We start from the raw sequence: 17,041 nt of genomic DNA, 5'->3' as shown, positions 1-17,041 counted from the left end.
TTTATTACCAATGCAGATGAAACTCAGGCTATCTCTGCTCTGTGGTGTATTCTGAGTGATTTTCCCACCTTAGCGGCATCCTACCTCACCTAGAGAGCTATGGTGCTATTTAAGCAAATGCCTTGATGAAGGGCCATAGCATCATGATGGAGCATTTTAATCTCATAATATACATTCTACTTTTGGAAATCACAAAATGTTACAGGTTAATGTGTAGCATTGGAAACAGGTGATGTAATGGGATTAGGTAAGGTAGCTATTGAATGAGCTGAGTATTATCTTTTTCTTTCTATTTTAATCTATTAAAACCAAAATGCAGTCTCCTTTCATAAAAACATCACTTTAAAATGACATCTCTAGAATTGTTCTAAAGATGCATAAATTTTAAATAATGGATTAGATATGTCTTGTCCTAGTTCTCTATTAATGGATCCACGTAAAGGTGACTGGACCATGATGAAGTAATTGAGCAAACCTGCTCCCTGTTAGGCCACAGTTCATCCATTGGAAAGGATAACATAGAGAGTCAGAAGATGAAAGTCATTTAAGAGAAGAAGGTAGAAAAAAGGTTGTGAAAAGGTAGAATATACATATCTTAGTTTATTTTCTTTTGTTACCACTAGATTCTTAAAATATGTAAATATGCAATTACAACACATTAAATCTGATGCTAATAAGTTGCTTCATGTATCCAGTGCTAACATGAGGGTTGTGTTAAGCTGAAGGTATAGAAGTTCTTTGGGTTGATTTGTGATGGTACATGCATTTGCACGCATATATGCACGTGTGTGTGTGTGTTTGTGTTTAGTGGTAGTATTTTTTCTGTTTAAAATGTATACACTTGATAAGCTGTACATATAAGAATGGGTTTTTCTAATTTGTTAAGGTATGTATACACACACTTCTTTTTGAGCAAGTGAGGACATTGGTTGCCGAGTCTGCATGATACAAACTAAACAAGATGCAATTCAGGCTTTGGAGATTAGGTTTTGGAGGTATCAGGTGGAATTTGAAGAGGATTTAATTATAGACCAGGGAACATAAGATTTTTTTTGATACTTCAGCCAATCTTTGCATACTTGCTGATATGTTAGAAAGCTCTCTACAAATAAAGGGCTTTGTCTTCTCACTAAGACACTCTAGATCCAAGGATTGGACTGTTCTCTCTTAGGCAAATGTCTGTCTTTCCCTGTCAGGCTGTGTTTGTTCCGTTGGAATATGAGCTTGAGTCAGCCAGTGTTTCTCCAAAATACTAGATTTTATTCAGTTCCTCTTAATTATAACTAAAGGCTGCAGTTGATCAAATTAAAGTAACCAAAAGGAAACCTATGCTAAGATTTTCACAGCAGTCCTCACACATAAGTGGAAATTCTTCATATTAAAGCTAATCAAACACCACAAGTATAATTATTGACCCTTCAGCTCTGTTTAAATGTGGAAATATTTTCATGTTTTATCATTAGAAGATAGTTCCCCTCTCTCTTTTTAAAAATATTTATTAATTTGAAAGTAACAGTTATGGAGAGGCAGAGATCTTCCATCCGCTGGTTCATTCCCAGATGGCCACAACATCCAGTGCTGTGCCAGGAAGAAGCCAGGAGCCAGGAACTTCATCTGGTCTCCACAAGGTGCAGGGGCCCAAACACTTGGGCCATCTTCCACTGCTTTTCTCAAGCAATTAACAGGGACCTGGATTGGAAGTGGAACAGCTGGGACTCAAACTTGTGCCCATATGTAATGCCAGTGTCACAGGTGGTGGCTTTACCACACTACAGTACAATGCTAGGCACCCTCCCCTTTCATTTCTTATTACTGGAATACAGTCTCCCATCTCCACAATTGGAGGATAGACCAGTACTCCATATTATAATGTCATTGGCTTTCTGCATGTCTTATTTGATGTTCTCTTTAGATCAGAAATATCTATGACTAATGGTATCTTAGAACAAATATATTTGTAACCTGAGAACTTATCTGCTTCTTGTCATGCTGGGCCCATCAAAGTGCCCTGATTTTCCCAATAACTGTTAATAATTTCAAACTTAAGGATTATATGCTTTTTTAAAAAATTTTTATTTCTTTATTTTTTTGACAGGCAGAGTTAGACAGTGAGAGGGAGAGAGACAGAAATGTCTTCCTTCTGTTGGTTCATCCCACAATGGCCACCATGGCCGGCACACTGCGCTGATCCAAAGCCAGGAGCCAGGTGCTTCCTCCTGGTCTCTCATGTGGGTGCAGGTCCCAAGCACTTGGGCCATCCTGCACTGCCTTCCTGGGCCACAGCAGAGAGCTGAACTGGAAGAGGAGCAACCAGGACAGATTCTGGCACCCCAACTGGGACTTAGAACCCGGGGTTCTGGCGCCACAGGTGGAGGATTAGCCTGTTGATCCACGGTGCCGGCCAGGATTATATGCTTTAATCAAATGGCAAGCCACAACAGACACAGTTGTGGTGAACAAGGTTCAGCTGCTGCTTGTCACACAAACATCTCATCTGGGAGCATCAGTTCATCTACTTCACTTCTGATCTAGCTTCCTGCTAATGTGTCTGGGAAGGGAGCTGAAGATGGCCCAAGTACTTGGGTTCCTGCCATAGATGTAGGAGACTAGGATGGGGTTCTTGGGTCCTGGCTTCTGCCTAGCTTAAAGTTGGTTATTGAGGCCATTTGGAAAGTGATTCAATAGGTGAAATATTTGTGTCTGTGTGTCTTTCCCTTTCTATCACTCTCCCTTTCAAATAAATACATCATTTTTTATATAAAATGGCAAGGCACAGAAGGAAAATGCAGTTTCCCCAAATTAATTTCCTATAAGACACACGGAATAAATAAAAATAAAGCAAAAGTAAAACATGAAAAGATAGGGAAATTGGTAAAGAAAGTTTTTAGAGCAGAGTGTTAATAATAAACCAAACACTGGTCTTTAATGGAGGGAAATTTTCCAAATGTCGTGGGAATACATGCCCCTTCAAGGGGATACTAGATGATTCCAGATGCCATTAACCCATCAGCAGTGAACAACAGGGCTTTTCACTCCAGCAGTTACTCTGGTAGCTAATGCCTTTTTATAGTGTATTCTCATAGGGAAATGGAGTCACATCTAGAAGTGTCCCAAATGGCAGTTTGAAGCCACTAGCTTTTATTGCCCCACAAGGTGTATTAATTTGCTTCCAGAGGGCAACCTTGGAGGGATATGGCCTATGCTCAAACTGCCTCAGTTATATGTGTGTGCCCTCTTGTCCCTGTGGCTGTTAGTCAGCTAATCTAAAATAACTGGCTTCCTTTCTAGGAACCAACCATTTGATTCAGTTATCGTTTGTGTTACAAGGAAAAGCCCAAAATGGAATTAGGACTGTCAAAGCATGGTCATATTAATCATACTTAAACTATCCATTTAGTTAAATTTATCATAATCATAACACAGCAAAACACATATCACAACAGTTGCAATAGCTCCCAAGAACTTGTATAATGATGTTATCATTAAGTAAATGTTCTTTGCCTTATGCTTGAAAAATGGCAATTATTTAATGATGGAAATGATTAAGAACAACTTCTCAGTGTTGTAAAAAAAAAAAAAAACAATCTTATCTTACCTTTTGTAGCAAACACACATTTGGAAGGGGCCTTGCTTCCTTTACATTCAATCTAGTAATCCAGGATCAGGTTATTTAAACTCAAAAGTCAGAATTTTAAAAATTATAGTTTCCAATTTATCAATTTAATTGAGCAAGAAAGGACTCTAGAGCCATGCTGCATTCTAGACAAATTCCTGAATATCACTACCCTACACCCCTTACAAGTGGTATTACTTTTGTAGCCAGGTAGACAAGAAATGACGCACAGAGAATATGTGAATGAGGCAGACTGATATTTGCCTTATTTGTGCATAATTTGATATGCTTCAGCCTGTGATTGGCTATTATGATAGGCTGAGGCTCAGTTGTTACAAACTGCTTTCACTTCAAGCTAGATTGCAGTTTACTATATATGGTGGGCCCTGTGGGCCAAAAATCATTATTCAAGTATATCAGTTTAGGCCAAATTATGCCAGTTCAATATTTTTAACTCACAGAAGCAGAGAGTATAGTGGTGGTTATCAGGGGCTGGCATGGGAAATGGGTTGGGAAGGAATTAGAGTTCCAAATTTCCGTTAGACAGGAGGGATAAGTTCAGGAAATCTGTGTACACTTGGAGACTGTGATTGATAGCAATATATTGTATACTTGAAAATGCCTATTTTAATTTTTCTTACCACACAGAAAAATAAGAATGTGAGGTAACATAAAATAACTAGCTTGTTATAGCCATTCCAAACTTTACACACCTATCAAAACACAACATTCTACACTATACATATAATTTTATATATTAAAAATACATTTATTTTAAAAAACATCCTACAATATGAATGAATAGATGAGTGATCAATTTGTGTGAGGGATTAGGCATTCTAACATAGCCCAGTGGAATAAATCTCTTATTAGTAGCATTACTATCTCTACTTAAATGTACTCAGCTTTAGAACTCTTGTAGTGAGAAAATGCATGCAATTATCTATGGGCTGGCTACACCAATGGGAAATATAATGTGTATTCTATCTACAAATTTATGGATATTGAAATGGCATTTCTTATTTTTCTTTGTAATGCTTTCTCTGCATCTTGCAAGTGCCGGAGATTGCACTGACTGAAAAAGGTCACACAATAATAGGATGGCATATATCAGGAAGTAAACATACAGACACTCTCAGAAAGCTGTTACTGCTTCTTTATGGCTCTACAATCAAAATACAGTGGGGAATCTACATGCTGACACTATTCCTAGTCGAAGTAATGAACAGCATCAGCAAATGCTAAGCACTAATATCTTATAACATAATTTTAATCTTTATTATCAAAATGGCACTAAATATTATGCACAAATGCAACAAAGGGCTAAGTAATGTGGACAGATATGAGAAAGATGTATATCTTAAATGTGTAAGTAATTATATGACATTTCCCTCAATACCAGTGAATATACTTATATTACATATTGAGTATATACTAGAAGAGTCAATATTCATGATCTTTTTTCCAATAAATAGAATAGAAGTGTATGTAAGGCTAAAGCCTCAGATAATCTAGATTTCCATATGCGTAATGAAATTTGTCACCAGGCTTTTCCCCCTAGACTTTTCATCATTTTTAATTTGTTCTTGGGATGAAATTAATACAATATGAAATTGATTAAACTCTATAATTTCATGGCATTTAGTACATTTACAGTGTTATGCAAGTACCATTGCCATTTAGTTCCAAAATAGTTTCATCATCCAACAAGGGAACATTCTATCCATAGGAACCCTCATCCATAGGAACCTTCTATCCATAGGAACACTCTATCTATAAGTAGTTATTTTCCATTTCCCCTTTTCCTTGACCCGGCAACACCCAATCTTCTGTTTTTCATATAGATGCAATTATATAACATGTAACATTTTCTGCCTTATTTTATTCACGTAATATTCACTCTGATATAGTCTACGTAAGTACTTCATTCTGTTTTATGACTGGATAATAATCTATTGTATGTATATATTAGTTTGGATTATCCACTAGTCCACCAATGGGAATTTCCAATTGTTCTCTATTTCGACTAAAGTGAATATGCTGCCATCACCTTGAATGTGTACTTGATTTGCTGTTTTCAGTTCTTTCAGGTAAGTACCTAACATTGAAACTGAAGGGCTCTATGACTGATCCTGTGACTGGCTTTTGGAGAAAGCACCAACATATTTTTCTGAGTAACTGAACTATTTCATATATCCTGTACTAATGTACAAGTGTCCCAAATTCTCCAAGCTGCCCCCACCACTTGTTTTCCATCTCTAAGAAAGGTGCCTCACTGTGATTTCAATTTGCTCTGATGACTAATGATGTTGAGCATCTTTTCATTCATTTGGCAATTTGTATATCTTCTTGATAAAAGTATCTATTCAAGTCCTCCTCCCATTTTTCAGTTGGGTTGTTTGTATGCTAAAAGAGTTCTATACATATTCTGCACACAGTACCCTGATAAATGCTATACATATTCTGTAGTTTATATTTTCAAATCATTGATAATGTTCTTAGACATGTGACAAGTAATTTTTATTAATAAGATTAGTTTGCCTTTTTTATTTTGTTGTCCATATTCTTCATTTCATTTCTGAGAATCCTTTGACAAATCCAGTGGGTTTGTCATGAAAATGTACCCCAATTTACCCTTATGTGTTACTAGTTTTATGATGTAACACTGATGTTATTTTGCTGTCTTATGCTTTTGCTTACATATATGATAGCACTGTTTGTTGAAAAGATCATTCCCCCCATTGATTAGTCTTAACACTGTTGCCAGAAATTGGACATCGACTTATGAGTTTAATTCTGTACTGTCAATTCTATTGTATTTGTCTACATATAATGGATCTTCAAATAATTCGTGGAAAATACACATTATGGGGGAAAAAAGCTATGTATGGATTCAAACATTTTTTGCTCTAAAACACCCATTTCTAAAATAAGTTAAGGAATAAAAATTTCAGTATTTCATATATACAGATTTTGGGGAAGCATCCTTAAAGCAAACATATCTTTTAATTCCATTTATCCAAGAATTTCTTGAATTCCCTTCACATGTGTCTTTATGCCATCACTATACTGTTTTGAAACTATTTATAATAATTTTCAGATAGGAAAATTTGAGCCTCTGACTTCAGTTTTCTTTTTCCATATTATTTTTAGTTTGATGTAATTCCAAATGTTAATTTTGCTTTTGTTGTCATATTCTCCAGACCAAAATATTTACTTAAACCAATACCAAAAATTTTCCCTTGTTTCAATTAGTTTTGTAATTTCACATCTAAAATTCAAGTCTTTAATCAATTTTGTGTTGAATTCTGTGATTAATATGGGATTGTCTATTTTTTTTTATGTGGACATCCAATTTTCCTGATACCAATTATTTTTTAAAGATTTATTTATTTGAAAGACAGAAACACAGATAGAGAAGGAGAGAGATGGATCAACCTTCCATCTGCTGGTTTACTCCCCAAAAGGCCACAACAGCCAGGCTGAGCCAGTCCAAAGCCAAGAGTCAGGAATTTCTTCCGGGTCTCCCATAGGAGTACAGGGGCCCAGCTTGGACCACCTTCCGCTGCTTTTTAAGGCATATTAGCATGGAGCTGGATGGGAAGTGGAGCAACCAGGACTCAAACTGGTGCCCATATGGGATGCTGGTACTGTAGGCAGAGGCTTAACCTTCTGTGCCACAGTGACAGCCTCACTTATTATTTTTTGAGATTTATTTATTTGCAAGTAAGAGCAACAGAGAGAAGGGGAGAGGCAGAGATCTTCCATCTGCTGATTAATTCCCAAGATGTCTGTGATTGCCAAGGCAGAAGACTGGCCAACACCAGGAGCTAGGATCTTCGTCCAGCCTCCAATATGAGTGCATGAGTGCATAGGCCCAACCACTTGAGTCATTCTCTGCTGCTTTTCTAAACCATTAGCAGGGAGCTAGATTGGAAACAGAGCAACTAGGACACAAACTGGCACCAATGCCGTCATTGCAGGTAGTGGCTTTACCCAGTATGCCACAGTGCCAGCCCCACCAACTTAATTTATTGAAGAGAGTATCATTTCTTTACTGTATATTTTCAGTACCTGTGTAGAAGATGAGGCAAACAAAGTTCTGGCTACTTATTCTAGTCTACTATATATATAACATATATATATATGTATGTATTCTAGTATATCTATCTATCTATACTATATATATATTCTAGTCTACATATATATACATATATATGTTTATATGCCAGTGCTATAGTGTTTAGATTACTATAATTTTGAAACAGGATTTGAAATCAGGAAGTGTGATGTCTCTAGATTTATTTTTTTAAATAACATTTATTTAAAAGGTAAGGAGGAAAGAGAGAGAACAAAGGTCGAGAAAGAAAGATCTTCAAATCTTTTATCTGCTGGTTTGTTGCAGTTGATTTCTCAACAATGTTGCAGTGGATTCGTTTCTGAGAGGAGGAGCGTGGTGGGGGCAAGAGGCGCGGAGTCACCAAACAGACCCCGGGAGTCAGGTGAAAGCGGGCTTGAGGCAAGCAGCCCACAGACTCGTTCATTTCGGTAGGTACAACATCTTATATAGCCAAGACCAGCCAATCTGGTCAAGGGGCGGTCTATGCCCCAACCAATCACAGCCTGTTGCCAGGCAGACTCCATTTGCCATGTGGGTTTCAAAGCCATTCCTGAGTAACTGACGTTCGCTTGCCAGCGGCCACATTGGCATGGCCTTCTCATTCCACCACACTAGTTCATTCCACAAATGATCCAAAAAAACCAGAGCTGGGTAGGTCTGAAGCTAGGAGCTAGAAACTCGATCCAGGTCTCCCACATGGGTGGAGATATTCAACAATTTAACTGATCATCTGGTACCTACTAAGTGTACATTAATAGAAGCTGGAATCAGGAGTAACACTGGGATGTAAACCAAAAAACTCCAATAGAGGATACAAGTAGCTCATGTGACAGCTTCTATGACAAACAGTCTTCGCCAGCTTTATTCTTCTTTTTCTACTGTTTTAATTCTTTGGAATTTTTTGTGTTTCAATATGAATTTTAGGATGTCTTAAAAATATTTCTGTGTGTGATCAATATTTGGAAGTTTGTTCAATATGGCACAGAACTTATGGATTTCTTTGGGTAATACAGTCATTTTAACAATATTATTCATATCCATGAACATGAGATATCTTTCCACCCTATTTTATTTCTTCAAGTTCTTTAATTGATATTTTACAGTTTTCAATACATAGATATTTCCCCTCTTTGGTTAAATTATGCCTAAATATTTTATTCTTCTTGATGCTATATTAAATGAGTACTTGATTTCTTTTCCATATTGGTTATTGTTACTGTATGCAAACACAGTTGATTTTTTGTATATTGATTTTTTATCTGGCAGTTTTTCTTTTCTCAATTTTCTCATTAGTTTTAATGGAATTTTTGTGATTTCTGGGGCTTTCTATACATAAGTTCATGTCATCTGCCAACAGAGACACTTTAACTTCTGCCTTTGTGATTTGGTTTCCTTTCATTTCATTTTCTTGTCTATGCTCTTGCTTGGATTTTCAGTAATGAATTGAGTGGTGAATGTGACATTGTTGTCTTGTTCCTTATCATAGATGAAATGCCTTCTGCTTCTCACCATTTAAATGTTAGGTACAAGGTTGTGACAGATGACATTTACTATGTTGTAGTACACTGTCTACATATGTAATTTATTAATAATTTTAATCATGAGAGGATTTTGAGTAGTGTCAAGTGCTTTTCTGCAAGTATGAAGATAATCATATGAATATTAACCTTCAGTCTGTTAATGTGGTACATCTCATGTATGGACTTGCTTATGTTGAAGTATCTTACATAGAGGGATAAATCCCACCTGACTGTGGTAATGATACTTTTTATATATTAATGATTTTTGTTAATATTTTGTTTAGGATTTTTGCATCTATGTACTTCAAGGATATTTACTGGCCTGCAATCTTCTTTTTTGATATTGTTCTTTTAGCTTTTGTATCACAGTACTGTCAACTTTGTAAAATACATGTAGAAGTATTCCCTCCTCTTCAGTTTTATGGAAGTAAATGGGAAGGATTAATATTAGATTTGAATCTTTGGCAGAATTTAGATATGAAGCCAGGAGCTTTACCACTAATTTAACTGACTCACTTTCTAGTGGTATTTTAAGATTTTCTACTTCTTAAGCAGTTTTGACAGTTGTGTGGTTTTAAGGATTTTGCTTTTCATCTAGCTCATCCTATTTGTTTATAGAATTCTTTTATAATATTGCAAAAATTCTCTGAGTAGAAATAAGTTGAATTGCCATTTCAAATACATCTTCTCTCATTTTCTTAATCACTTGATTTAAGTTAATTCTTTTTTTTTCTCAAGAAATTGTTTTGCTTTTTGATTCTATTTCATTGTCATTTTATTATCTCTTATCTTTATTATTTTACTCTGTTAACTTTGGTTTTAACCTTTTACTATTTTATTCCTTTGTAAAGTAAGGTTATTGGTTTTATAACATTTTTTTTCTTTTTTTTTATTTAATGAGCATAAATTTCTAAAGTACAGCTTATGGATTACAATAGCTTCCTCCCCCCCGTAACTTCCCTCCCACCCACAACGCCTCCCTCTCCCACTCCCTCTCCCCTTCCCCTTCACATCACGATTAATTTTCAATTATCTCTATATACAGAAGATCAATTTAGCATATGTTAAGTAAAGATTTCCACATTTTGCTCCCACACAGAAACACAAAGTGTAAAATACTGTTTGAGTACTAGTTATAGTATTAATTAAACACCTAAGAGTAATTGTGTATTAATTACAGAGTTCAACCAATAGTTTTAAGTAGAATATAAAATGCATCTTTTGTATTGTTGTGGCTTTCCTCCCGACCTCCCTCCCTCCCTCCCGTGGCCCTCCCCTCACCCACTCCCTCTCCCATCACGCTCTTCATCACGTTTCATTTTCAATTACCTTTATAACACTTTTAATATGGGTTTTATAGCTGTAAATTTCCCTCTTACTACTGATTATGTTGCAACCTTTTCCTTTTGGTATTTTTTTTAAATATGTATTTGAGATGAAGAAAGGGAGAAAAGTCCTATCCACTGAACCATTAACCAAAGGCCCATAACAGTCAGAGCTAGACTAGAACCAAAATCAAAAGCCAGGAACACACTCTAAGTGTCTCACAAGGGTGACAGGAACCCAACTATTTGAAACCAACATTGCTTCCCGAAGTCTGCATTAGAAGGAGGTTACAATCAAGACCAAGAGTTAAAAATCAAACCCAGGCAATATGATGTGGAATGTAGGTATTTTAGAAACTAGGTTAAGTACTCATTCTTTACTTCATGAATCTATAAGTATTTTCTAATGTCCCTTGTGATTTCTTCTTTGATCCACTGATTGTTAAAGAATGTGCTATTTAATTTCCAAATATTTGTGAATTTTCCAGTTTGTTTTTGCTAATGATTTCTGATTTTTCTTATTGTTGAGACAGATAATATTGTTTTTTAAAAGTATGTTAAGGCTGGCGCTGCAGCTCAATAGGCTAATCCTCTGCCTGTGGCGCTGGCACACCAGGTTCTAGTCCCGGTCAGGCGCTGGATTCTGTCCTGGTTGCTCCTCTTCCTGCCCAGCTCTCTGCTGTGGCCCGGGAGTGCAATAGAGGATGGCCCAAGTGCTTGGGCCCTGCATCCACATGGGAGACCAGGAGAAGCACCTGGCTCATGGCTTCAGATCAGCGTGGTGCGCCAGCCCCAGTGCGCTGGCTGAAGTGGCCATTGGGGGGTGAACCAATGGAAAAAGGAAGACCTTTCTCTCTCTCTCTCTCTCTCTCTCTCTCTCTCACTGTCCACTCTGCCTGTCAAAAAAAAAAAAAAGTATGCTAAGACAGTTTTGTTGCTTAACATGGTATATCCTGGGACTGTTCCACATGTTCTCTAAAAGGATGCATATTTTGCTGTTGTTGGAAAGATTGTTCTCAGTGCTTCTGAGATCTAGTAAGTTTATAGTATTTTTTCATGTCCACCTTTTTCTTAGATCCATTCTGAGATCTTGCATGTGATTGTTCTATCCATTTTGGAAAGTTGGATTTGGAGGTCCTAAGTATTATTGGAGAACTATCTATTCATTCCTTCAAGTCTGTTAATGTTAGCTTCATATCTTTTAGGGATACCTTTTTTATGTGTATATATGAATGTAATGGTAATATTGATAGTGTTATCACAGTTTTTCATTGTAACAGGTTTTTACTTAAAATTTATGTTGTCTCATAATAGCATACACACATACACACACACTAGTTTGACTATGACCTTGTCTAAACAAGATAAGAATCGGAGAACACAGAGGGCTTCCATAGCCTTGGAAACTCATTACTGGAGCATAGGGAGATTACTGATGCCATAGACAGGAGTGTCAATTGGTAAAGTCAACAACAGGAGTCACTGTGCACTTACTCCTCATGTAGGATCTCTGTCCTTAATGTGCTGTGCATTGAGATTTAATGCTATAACGAGTACTCAAACAATATATTTCACTTTGTGTTTCTATGGGGGTGCAAACTGTTGCAATCTTTACTTAATGTATACTAAACTGATCCTCTGTAAAAAAAAAAAAAAAAAGAAATTATCAACTCCCAACTTGACTCTCACTGGGATTAAACATGACAATAGGTCTGATCTGATTTCATCATCATTTAAAAAAAATCATCTATTATTTTTCACTTTATGTTTCTGTGTGGGAGCAAACTGTTGAAATCCTTACTTAATGTATACTAAGCTGATCTTCTGTATATTAAGATAATTGAAAATGAATCTTGATGTGAATGGAAGGGGAGAGGGAGTGGGAAAGGGGAGGGTTGTGGGTGGGAGGGACGGTATGGGGGGGAAGCCATTGTAATCCATAAATCGTACTTTGGAAATTTATATTCATTAAATAAAAGTTAAAAAAAAAAAGAATTTGCTTGTAAAATATTTTAACATCCTTTCATATTCAAGCCATTTGTGTTTTTTGGATATAGAATAACTTTTTTTTAAGATTTCATTTATTTATTTGAAGATAGAATTACAGAGAAGAAGAGACAAAGAGAGATATTCCATCTGCTGGATCACCCCCACCCCCAGAAAACCACAATGGCCAGGGATGTGCCAGGCTGATGCCAGGAGCCAGAAACTTCTTCTGGATCTCCCACTTGGGTGCAGGGGCCCAGGGACTTGGATCATCTTCCGTTGTTCTCCCAGGTGTATTAACACTGGGATGGATTGGAAATTGATCTCAAAGATAAGTTTATGTTTCTTTAGAAATATCATAGTGGTTATTATTGGGCTTGATGTTATTGTCTTTAAATTTGATCACATGTAGACTGAATTGATACCAATTTAACTTTGCAATGTTCAAAAATTCTTCCTATGTAGTTTTACCCCCACTTTGTTGTTGGCAGAAATCACTTCCTTATATACTACCTGCCTGTTTATATACATACAATTATAATTCATTTTATGCATTTGACTTTTAAGTCCTACAGGAAATTAAAAATGGCATTTCAAACCAAAAAATATTGATTTTTCTGTTTACTTGTGCAGATACCTTTAATTTAGTTTTTAATTTCTTTCTATGCTTCACCTAGTTGTGTTAAATCCTTTCATTTCAGCCTGAAGGACTCCCATTATCTCGTAGGATAGATCTCATGGTGACAAACTCTCATAGTACTTAATCTGAGAACATCTTATTTTCTTCTGTACGTATGAACGATAGTTTTACTATACAGAATTCATTTTCTGGCAACTTCTTCTACTTGTTAGTACTTAAAATGCTAGCCTACTCCCCTCTTGCCTCCATGGTTTCCCATGAAAAATATGCTGCTGGTCTTACTGAATGTTGATTGTAAGTGACAAATTCTTTATCTTTAGATGCTTTCAAGATTATTGCTTTGCCTTTATCTTTTAAAAAAGTGGTTATGATTTGTCTCAATGTAACACTTTTTGTGTTTAGTCCTCAATTGTGTGCAATCACATAAAATTTGAAGTTTTTGGCTATTAGTTTAATATTCATTTAGTCCATTTCTCTCTTTAAGCTCCTTCTGAGATACCTGTTGTGCATAGTTTTGCACATTTGATGTATCCTACTGGTCTCCTGTGTCATTGTTCTTTATCTTTTTTTGTTCCTCAAACTGGATAATTTTCATCGACCTTATGCCATTAAAGAGGGGCTATTTTGTTACTTAGTGACTGATAACTAGGTAAGTAGACCTTAAGTAAGAATTATCAACTTGGACCCAGCTCTATGGCACAGCAAATTAAACCACTGCATATGACATCAGCATCTGGTTTCAGAGTGCTGATCCAAGTCCCAGCTGCTATGCTTCCAATCCAGCTTCCTGTTAATGTGTTTGCGAAGGCAGTAGAATACGGCCTAAGACCTTGGGCCATCCCACCCACATGGGAGACCTCAAGCTCTGGCTATTTACAAGAGGAGTGAACCAATGGATGGAAGTCTCCCTTTCTCTCTTTCTATCTCTCTCTTTTCTACTCTCTCAATATCACTCTCTTTTAGTCTGTTTTTCTCTGTCAGTCACCCTTTCAAGTTAATTAATATTTAAAAAAGAAATAGGAACATCACCTCATAGTGTTCTAAGATTTAACTTGTAAGGAAGCATCAAGAATGTGGCAATTTCTCACAAGTAACAGGTTCTTAACATTAGCCTCTCATGCATCTTGCCCAGATAGTTTATTCACTTTAACCTCACTTGATTTGGTAAGATGCATGCCCTTGCTGAGACTTGCCTCATAGTAAACTCAAGTCTTACCTGTATCCAGCCTGTATCCCTCCATCAAATGGTTAATATGCTGTGTCTCTTTATTTTTGCTTTATTTTTTAATATAACAAATATTTCCTACTTACATAAAACAAATTATTCTAGAAATACTTGTGACACAGTGAGCAGGTCTACTATGATGGGAAGTAAAAAAAAAAAAAAAAAACTTGCAGAGTGAGCACACCCATCACTATGCTGTAATGAATAGTGATGCCTTTGATTTTTAAAGCAATGCCCATTTTTGGACATTATAAGTGTTTTGCTCATTTCATGCTTTCTTTCAGAAAGAAAAGAATTTGATGATAATTTTATATTGCATAACCACTTAACTTTCTCTTATAATAATTACAATGCAAGAGGTCTGCCAGAATAATTCTCTGGCAGTCCTTAACCATATACTTTACTCTAGAGTAAGGTAGAATATAATTTTTACAAAGTCTGAGATTTTATACCCTTGCTACAATTTAATGTGGACATAAGAGCTGAGACATGGGTGTTTAAAATGTATAATTTTGTAAAGTTCACATGGATATTACCAATGAAAGAAGCACTCAAGGAAATAGAGGAATACATAATTGAGTCGAGAATATTCACTGGGTGTCTATAGTATCCCTCTCATAAATAGGACTATGAAAGACAAAATATATCTCATTAAAGTGCATCTACCTATTATCTATAGAACATTTCCTGGGTACAGTATATGCGGTATAGTGAGAGGAGATAAAATGATTCCATGTACACTTATACTTCCTGGGAACTTTTAATTTCACTTTGAATAAAAGATGAAGCAGTTAAAAATAAAGTCAAACACAGCATAGGTAAAAGAGATAAAATGTGAGCTACTATAGGAATGATATTAAGAGTTTTGAAAAAGTGGAGTTAGTAATTCAGAAAGAACACATCAAATAGAATTTCCCATAAAGGTTGAGCTATACATGCATTTTTTTTATTTTTTATTTTTATATTTGACAAGCAGAGTTAGACAGTGAGAGAGAGAGACAGAGAGAGAGTTATAGACAGTGAGAGAGAGACAGAGAGAAAGGTCTTTCTTCTGCTGGTTCACTCCCCTAACGGCTGCTTCGGCCGGCACTGCACGGATCCGAAGCCAGAAGCCAGGTGCTTCCTCCCGGTCTCCCATGTGGGTGCAGGGGTCCAAGCACTTGGGCCATCCTCCGCTGCCCTCCCAGGCCACAGGAAAGAGCTGGACTGGAAGAGGAGCAATAGGGACTAGAACCCGGTGCCCCAACCAGGACTAGAACCCCGGGGTGCCGGTGCTGCAGGTGGAGGATTAGCCAAGTGAGCCACGGCACCAGCCTATACATGCATTTTGAATGAGGAAACACAGGGCTGGCATTGTGGCATAGCAAGTTAAGCTTCCATCTTTGTTGCTGGCATCCCATATGGGTGCTGGTTAGAGAACAGACTGCTCCACTTCTGATCAGCTCCCGGTTAGAGTACCTTGGAAAGCAGTGGAGGATGGCCCAGTGGGCTCCTACACCTTATGTGGGAGACAAGGAAGAAACTCCAGGCTCCTGGCTTCAGCATGGCCCAGCATGGGTCTCTTTATCTCTCCTTCTCTTTCTGTAACTCTGCCTTTCAAATAAATTTAAAAAATTAAAAGAGTAAACATGCCTCTATTCTAATTTTGAAGGGTTGTGTGTCAACTATTGAAAGAAATTGTAAGTAGAGAAATTGGCCATTGTTTGATGACTTAAGAATTGCCTTATGTAAAAGTGTCATACTTTACTTACAATAAAATTATTCTCATCCTTTGTGTTTCTAGATATTCAAAAATCTACATCTACCTTAGAATTTTACTATATTGAAATAATGTTTTGTGTTTTTCTTGTCCCTGTATTGCAAATATTTTGAAAAAAAGAACCATCCCTATTCATGCTTATATATCAATTACTTTCCAGGGAACACTTATTTATATTGAAAAAATGAATCCTAAGTTGAGTAAATCAGAAAATGTATGTTAATAAAAGGAAGAATCGGCTAGCAACGTGGCTCACAAGGCTAATCCTCCACCGTCGCACTGGCCCCCCAGGGTTCTAGTCCCGGGTTGGGCATCAGATTCTGTCCCGGTTGCTCCTCTTCCAATCCAGCTCTCTGCTGTGGCCCAGGAAGGCAGTGCAGGATGGCCCAAGTGCTTGGGCCCTGCACCCGCATGGGAGACCAGGAAGAAGCACCTGGCTCCTGGCTTCAGATCGGCTCGGCGCTCTGGCTGCAGCGCACCGGCCATAGCGGCCATTTGGGGGATGAACCAACGGAAGAAAGACCTTTCTCTCTGTCTCTCTCTCTCACTGTCTAACTCTGCCTGTCAAAAATAAATAAATAAATAAAAGAAGAAATATAGCTTAAATCTAAAGTTTTGATTTATTAAAATCCACAGTGTTTTCACAAAATGTGCTGTTACCAAAATCATACAAGTATATGGATAGTTAAAAATCTCTCTGAGCCTCTTGGCTAAAGACCATGTAGATCTGGGACCACAAGGAAAAGTCAGGGATTATTGAATCAAGCTATAGGTGAGCACACAAAAGGAGGGGCCAGCAATATTTTGTCACCTTGCAAAAGAGGACAACCACAAAGAAATATAGAAATTACAG

The sequence above is a fragment of the Oryctolagus cuniculus genome, chromosome 3, assembly GCF_964237555.1.
Source record: "Oryctolagus cuniculus chromosome 3, mOryCun1.1, whole genome shotgun sequence".
NCBI lineage: Eukaryota > Metazoa > Chordata > Mammalia > Lagomorpha > Leporidae > Oryctolagus > Oryctolagus cuniculus.
Note: the sequence above shows the minus strand (reverse complement) of the source record.